The following is an 8,109-nucleotide window of genomic DNA, read 5'->3' as shown; positions in this document are numbered from 1 at the left end:
GACATTCCTATGTTGAGACCAGAGTGCCTATGAGTGCAAGATCCTGCTGAACACAGGAATCTGTTCTAGGAGACCTTTATCTGGCCATTGGAGACATTCCTAGTTCAACTTGGATGAGAGAGACTCAAATTTGGGTTTCTTATGTAGATACAGAGCTGGGTTCACAGGCTTATGCTAAAAATAGATAAACACTTTTGATAAATAAAATTTGGTATAAATTCTTATTGTGTCCTACGGATCCTCCATCGCTATTACCAATCTTCCATCACCCCTGCCTAGTCTCTCCCTGTTATCCCATTGCCTACTTCTTTTCCTTTTACCCTCTTAATTCGAGCCCACGTCCTCCTTAGAAATAGAGAACATCCTTAAGAAGATAAAACCTTCATCCCATCCTTTGGATCACATTCCTTCCAATCTGCTGAGTTCCATCCCTAACATCATTGCTAAACCCGTTGCAGACATCATCAACTGCTCTCTCACTGAAGGCCAAGTCCTCAATCAACTCAAGTTGGCAATGCTTAAGCCTCTCCTCAAAAAACCTAACCTGCCCACCACAGACCCAGCCAACTTCAGACCCATAGCAAACCTTCCAATGATTGCCAAAATTATGGAGAAAATTGTAAATAGACAACTTTCAGAATTCCTCAACGATAACAACATCCTCACCACAAACCAATTCGGTTTCCGTAAGACCCGGAACACCGAATCGCTATTAGCCTCACTATCAGACACTATTCTCTTTAATCTGGAAAAAGGTCAACCTTGCCTCCTCGCACTTCTGGATATCTCCTCAGTGTTTGACAACGTTAGCCACGCATGCCTCCTTCAGCGTCTTACTGACATTGGCATCACAGGATCAGCGTTCAACTGGTTCAAATCGTTTCTAGAAAACAGGTTTTACAAGGTCAAGATAAATAACAAAGAGTCTCACCCCACTGAATCCAAGATGGGGGTATCGCAAGGATCTTCCCTTTCACCCACTCTTTTCAATATCTATCTTCTCCCGCTCTGTCACCTTCTTACCAACCTCAAGCTAATACACTTCCTATACGCGGATGACATACAAATTCTCATCCCTATAGTGGAATCTCTACACAAAACTATGTCATATTGGAATAATTGCCTCGCAGCAATCAACAACCTACTCACCAGCCTCAACCTGGTTTTAAACACAAACAAATCTGAAATCCTCATTATAGCTCCAGAAAATTAGGTCCCACCCATTTCTCCAACTGCTAGCCAATGTCCTGTCATCTCCACTTCGCCACAAGTAAGAGACCTGGGTGTACTTCTAGACAACAGACTCAGCCTCAACAAGTTCATAAATAACACCACAAAAGAATGCTTCTTTAAATTGCAAGTACCAAAGAAACTAAAACCACTACTACATTACAGAGACTTCCGCCTGGTTCTACAATCCATCATACTCCCGAAACTGGACTACTGCAATTCTCTCCTTCTGGGCCTGCCTGCCTGCACCACCAAACCACTTCAAATGGTCCTGAACGCCACGGCCAGAATTCTCACAAACACCAAAAAAAGGATCATATCACCCCCATCCTCCAGCACCTTCATTGGCTACCGATTAAATACAGGATTCACTTTAAAACCATTATGATGATACACAAAGCCCTACATAACATCTCTCCTCTCAACTTAACTTATCAACTACAGCTACACACCTCCAAGAAACAGACTAGAAGTGCGTATAAGAACATGCTAATCACCCAGCCGGTAAAAACCTCCCAGAGGAAACGCGCACTATCCACAGCGGGCCCCACACTCTGGAATTCACTCCCTCCAGACCTTCACCTTGAACCATGCCATAATACATTCAAAAAGAAACTAAAGACTTGGTTTTTCTCACAAGCATTCCCGGAGAACTAAGAGCAGGAAGATTTACAATATCAATTAGTCTCTGACAGTTTAGTTTTTTGACCCCCTTCCCCTCTGTACATAAGTTCCTGAAGAGTTCGTTATTGAAACTTAGTCATGATTGTTTCTATAAGCTCATCTAAGCTCATTTATGCTCCTTTAAGCTCCTTTATGCTCCTTTATGTTTCTCTGTTAATTGTTACAATGTAAGCCGCCCAAGATGCGACAGATTTACTTCCTTGTACACCGGTGTGATATGTATTTTATACAGGAACATCGGTTTATAAAAACTAAAAATAAATAAATAAATAATTCTATATAAACCATTGGATTATCAGTTGACTCCCTTTTGCCTATCCATTTAGTTTAATTATGCCTTAGCTAGTCACCCCTTACCGCGTTACTATTTTAATCTCAATTTATTTCTGTCTCCTCCTACATCCAAGTTATTCCTCCTTGATTATTGTAACTTTGCCTCTTTTTTCCAAGTTGTTATCCCAGCTCCATGTAAACCGATGTGATATGTTATATGAATGTCTGTATAGAAACGTTTTAAAATAAATAAGGTGTGACGTGTGTCCTGGGTTTGTAAGGAATAATTCCAACATATTTGGTAATATTTTCCTCCCAAAACACTACATGGAGGGAAAAAATAAGGTGTTGGAGGGTGGGTCCTTGGACTACCAAGAACTAAATCTTATAGTACAGCCCTATGAGTCCATGTCCCACAAAGAAACCTCCGCTCAGCTAACAAAGCACTACTAACAATTCCTTCAATGAAATCAGCAAAACTGACCCAAGTAAGAGAGAGGGCTTTATCACTGGCAGGGCCCATTCTATGGAACACAATGCCCACTGAAATCAGATTACAGAGTGACATCAAATTTTTTAAGAAAACCTTAAAGATGTGGCTCTTTAAACAAGCCTTTCCTAAAGGAACAGGAAGGTAGAGAGAGGTAGAGAAAAAGCAAGTCAGAGAAGCGCAGTTGAGAATGGACAACATAACTAACAATATTAAAATGCATGTTAATACAGCTATGAAGAGTAACTCAATAATACGCCTGGACTTGACCATCACTAATCAAACCAATTTTATTAATGATTTTGTAACCGTACTTAATTGGCACCTGTTAGAATGTACAATAACCTACCTATACATACCTTATTTTGTGCCTGTTTGTAAACCGTTGTGATGGTACATAACTTAGCGATGGAATAGAAAAGTTTTTAAATAAATAAATAAATGTTTGAGCTGGAGGCCATTCCAAAAAGATTGGGATCACTTGAGTTTGACATAATAAGAAAGGTGTGACAAGTCCAATCTTATTAGGCAATATATCTTGTTAGGAGGCCTCTCCTTCTGAAATTTAGGTTCATCCTTATCTTGTTCCACTGTATAGCATGCACTTTTATCTAAAGGCCCAAGAGTGGGATGTCCATCAATGGTCAAATTTATCCCAGGTGCTAGCCCAGAGCCAGAGAGATTCTGGAAAGGGTGGGGCCTCTGATTTATAATTGCATATGTGGTCAATACACAATTGGTAGACTTCCTAGCTGGAAGAACTGGATCCTTCCCAATCTGTATTTAAGCTCAACTGCAGCACAGAAATCAGTCTGTCAGCATGGCTTGATCAATGGCAAGATCTTGATAGGGACTGAGTGACTCTTATCCTGTTCAATTTCATAACCGCTTTCAATATGCTAGACTATTGAATTCTGCACAATTATGTAGCAAGCTAACTATAAACCAGGTTCCTACCCCCATGAGCTTATCGTGTGTTTGAGCCTTATAATGTGGATCAAGCTGCATCTGGATCTGAGTGCTGTGTTTTTGACATGCCCAAAAGGGGTTTTCAAGCTTGCAGAAACTGCAATCCACCACAGCCAATGGGGTAGATTTTCAAATAGCGCGAATTGGCTTACTTTTGCTGGCGCATCAGGCGCCAGCAAAAGTAAGCTGGATTTTAGTAGATACGCGCGGAGCCGCGCGTATCTGCTAAAAAACCTGGATCGGCGCGCGCAAGGCTATTGATTTTGTATAGCCGGCGCGCGCCGAGCCGCGCAGCCTACCCCCATTCCCTCCGAGGCCGCTCCGAAATCGGAGCGGCCTCGGAGGGAATCCTCTAACGCCCTCCCCTCACCTTCCCCTCCCTTCCTCTACCTAACCCACCCGCCCGGCCCTGTCTAAACCCCCTCCCTTACCTTTGTTGGGGGATTTACGCCTCCCGGAGGGAGAAGTAAATCCCCGCGCGCCAGCGGGCCTCTTGCGCGCCGGACCGCGACCTGGGGGTGGGTATGGAGGGCGCGGCCACGCCCCCGGACCGCCCCGGGCCGTAGCCACGCCCCCGTACCCGCCCCCAAAACGCTGCCGACACGCCCCGAAAACGCCGCTGCGCTCGGTCCCGCCCCCCGACACGCCCCCTCCGAAAACCCCGGGACTTGCGCGAGTCCCGGGGCTCTGCGCGCGCCGGTAGGCCTATGTAAAATAGGCTCACCGGCGCGCAGGGCCCTGCTCGCCTAAATCCGCCCGGATTTGGGCGGATTTAGGCGAGCAGGGCTCTGAAAATCCGCCCCAATGTGAAGGAATATAAAAATATCAAACTCCCTGTGTGTTCTCCTGTGAATGACAGATGTTCTGCAAGAACCAGCATCCAGCACACATAGTATTAACAAGTTGGGAAAAGGGCTGTATTTCCTAGCGTGTAGCCAGATGGACTCAGAACAAGTGGGTATAGTGTGCTCGTGCTAGCAGTTGGAGACGGATCTGACGTCAGCACGGGTACATATACCCCCACAGGAAGCGAAGCAACTCAGTAATTTCCGTCTCCAAAGCAGTTTGGAGCTCCTGCACGCTCGCTGAGCCTGTTTTCCAAATCTACTTTCTACTTACAAATTTCTCAGAAGACGAGCCCCGCACTCCTGCGGTGATACCCTCGGGTCCCTCCCCCAGTTGAGTTTCCCGGGGTGATTTCCGCGATCCCCCGGAGGTCTATGCCTCGGTCCGGTGGCCGAATCGCGGCAGGGATCTAGCCCCCGAGCGAGAAGGGCTCGGGTCGGGCTGAGAGGCGCCTCGGTCCCGGCGTGGACTTAGCCCCGAGCGAGACGAGTTCGGCGGCTTAGTGGCAGCGGGTGCATTTCCTCAAGCACGGCGGTGAAGGTACTTCCCCTCTCCCCCCGCAGCCGGAGACCACCCGGGTTACAGCCGGGAAGCGCCGAGGATCAGGTAAGGCGTACATCTCTTACATTTTGGTCTCCGAATGGTCTGCCACATGCAGGCCACGGCGTGGCCTGCATGTGGCACGCCGTGGAGGTTGCCATTTTGTCTGCCTTGTTCAGGTATTGAGCGCCTGTTGAGGGGCGCACAACGCAGCATATATATGGCTAAGCATATGTTCATATTGTATATTATTGAGCGTATATAGCTGACCGCATATTATTGAGCGCATATTGTATATTATTGAGCGTATATAGCTGACCGCATATTATTGAGCGCATATTGTATATTATTGAGCACATATTGCTGACCGCATATTATTGGGCGCATATTGTATATTATTGAGCGTATATTGCTGACCACATATTATTGAGCGCATATTGTATATTATTGAGTGCATATTGCTGACCGCATATTATTGGGCGCATATTGTATATTGAGCGCATATTATTGAGCGCATATTGTATATTGAGCGCATCTTATTGTTGAGCGCATATTGCTGATATTGGCAGCATAAGCACCGGCACTCGCAAGCCGCGATGGAACATTTCAACGCCCCGGCGTCCTCAGAGGTGGCACCTCCTGCTTCCAGTGTGAAAGCTCTCGGCCTCTGCTCAGCGTGCCAGCTTAGAGCCACGCAGAGCGACGAGCCAGACTCCCTTTGTGCCCAATGTGAGGAGGCCGTGGGAGCCTCAGGCCAGGACCCGTCTCAACCGAGGTTTACCGACAGTTTCCCAGGGGCCACCCCGGATCTAGCGGGGCATCCTGAACAGCCAGGAATTCCGGGGGACTTGGTACCCCGACGGCTAGAAACCGCTTCCATTTCCTGGGTGGACTTATTTAAGGGGATCCATGCCTTTGTTCAGATGCAGTCAGCTTCCCGTCCAGGCCCTGCTGTCGCTTCAGCTGACCCTGCTCCTGGACCTTTTCGCCCTTATCACGGGCACCCACCTCCGGACAGTCCGGCTCATGCAGACCCTGATGTCTTGGAGGACGAGTCCGAACCCCCCGAGGAGGGGGAACTTCCCTCAGGGATAGAGCCATACCGAACTATGAGGCGGTTCTTTCCCAAGGAAGATCTCTCCAACGTGGTTTCTCAATGCCTGACGGAATTGGCGATTCCAGGCCCCAGTACTATGGAGGCATCTACGCAGAACCCCCTTCTGGAGGGTCTTCGTCCCACAGCCCGCCATTTTCCCTTCCTGCAAGCGGCGCAACAGCTGATCGATCTGGAGTGGAATGCACCGGAGGCCTTATTCAAAGGGGGTCGGCCCTGTCCGGCATGTACCCCCTGGACCCGGCAATCAAGGATATGCTGGCGTGCCCTCAGGTGGACGCCTTGGTTAGCGCTGTGGTCAAGCGCACCACATTCCAGTGGAGAGGGAGGCGGCCCTCAAGGACGCTCATGACCGACGCCTGGACGCCATCCTGAAACACACCTTTGAGGTAGCAGCTCTGTCTTTGCGAATCGCAACCTGCTGCACCGTGGTAACGCGTTCCTGTTTGTCACAGGTCAGGAACAATGCCCCGGCAGCTGACATGGAGTCAGCTCTCTCGTTCCTTACGGATGCCGCCTCCGACCTAGTCCGTACGACAGCCAAGGGGGTCTCATCCTCAGCAGCCAGGAGGCAGCTCTGGATACGAAACTGGTCAGCCGATGCCCCTTCTAAGACACGTCTCACTAGAATGCCGTTCAAGAGGTCTCTTCTGTTTGGCAGTGACCTAGATAAACTGGCCAGCACATGGGGTGCCTCTCCAGTACCTCAACTGCCGGAAGATAGGTCCAAGAGGAACCAGCACACCTTTCCAAGGCCTTCCAGAGGTAGAAGCTCCCAACGCTTCACTCCCTATAGGAGTCGCTACCAGGCACCTCATCCTCAGGCCAGGAACCAGTCCTTTCGGACCAAGCAGCGCAAGAGGGGAGCCGGCTCGGGTTCGGGTCCCGGCCGCACCCCACAATGAGAATCAGCCGATCCATCCGGGGGTCGAAGCCATAGGGGGCAGGTTAACCCTCTTCTACCCCAGATGGGTCGAGATTACGTCGGACCAGTGGGTCCTCGCCATCATCCGAGAGGGGTATTATCTGGACTTCCATCACATCCCTCCGGACAAGTTTGTGGAATCTCCGTGTCCAAGCCACAAGAAAACAGCACTGGAAGCTACCCTGGCGAGGCTCCTGTCCTTGAAAGCCATAATCCCAGTACCTGCATGGGAAATGGATTCTGGGCACTATTCCATTTATTTCATGGTACCCAAGAAAGAGGGCACTTTCCGGCCCGTATTGGACCTCAAGTCAGTCAACCGATACTTAAGAGTCCCGCGGTTTCGCATGGAAACTCTGCGCTCAGTCAAGACCGCAGTACAGCCAGGGGAATTCCTCACGGCCTTAGACTTGTCAGAAGCCTACCTGCATATCCCGATCCATCAGGATCACCAGCGCTACCTACGCTTCAAGGTTCTGGGGCAACACTTCCAATTCCGGGCTTTGCCCTTCGGGTTAGCCACTGCGCCGCGGACCTTCACCAAGGTGATCGTAGCAGTAGCAGCGGCGCTCAGACGGGAAGGAATCCTTGTCCATCCCTACCTAGACGATTGGCTGATCAGAGCGAAATCACGAGAAGAGAGCCATCGGGCAACCAACAGAGTGATCGCCCTTCTGGAAAGCCTGGGATGGGTAGTCAACCTAAGCAAGAGTTGCCTACAGCCTTCCCAATCACTGGAATACCTGAGAGTCCGGTTTGACACCCAGGCAGACAAAGTCAGCCTAACCACCAAGAGAAGGTTAAAGCTCCAGACCCGTCTACGGTCCCTGATGGGAGCCAGCCGGCCCATAGCCTGGGATTACCTGCAGGTTCTCAGTCTCATGGCATCCACCCTGGAAGTGGTACCATGGGCAAGGGCCCATATGAGACCATTACAACACTCCCTCCTCTCTTGGTGGAGCCCACGTGTACAGAATTACACCGTACATCTACCTCTACCCGCCAGAGTGCGAACCCAGCTACGATGGTGGTTACAGT

The sequence above is a fragment of the Rhinatrema bivittatum genome, chromosome 4 (genome assembly GCF_901001135.1).
Source record: "Rhinatrema bivittatum chromosome 4, aRhiBiv1.1, whole genome shotgun sequence".
Lineage (NCBI taxonomy): Eukaryota > Metazoa > Chordata > Amphibia > Gymnophiona > Rhinatrematidae > Rhinatrema > Rhinatrema bivittatum.
The sequence above is the reverse complement of the archived record's forward strand: the minus strand, read 5'-3'. Positions refer to the sequence as shown.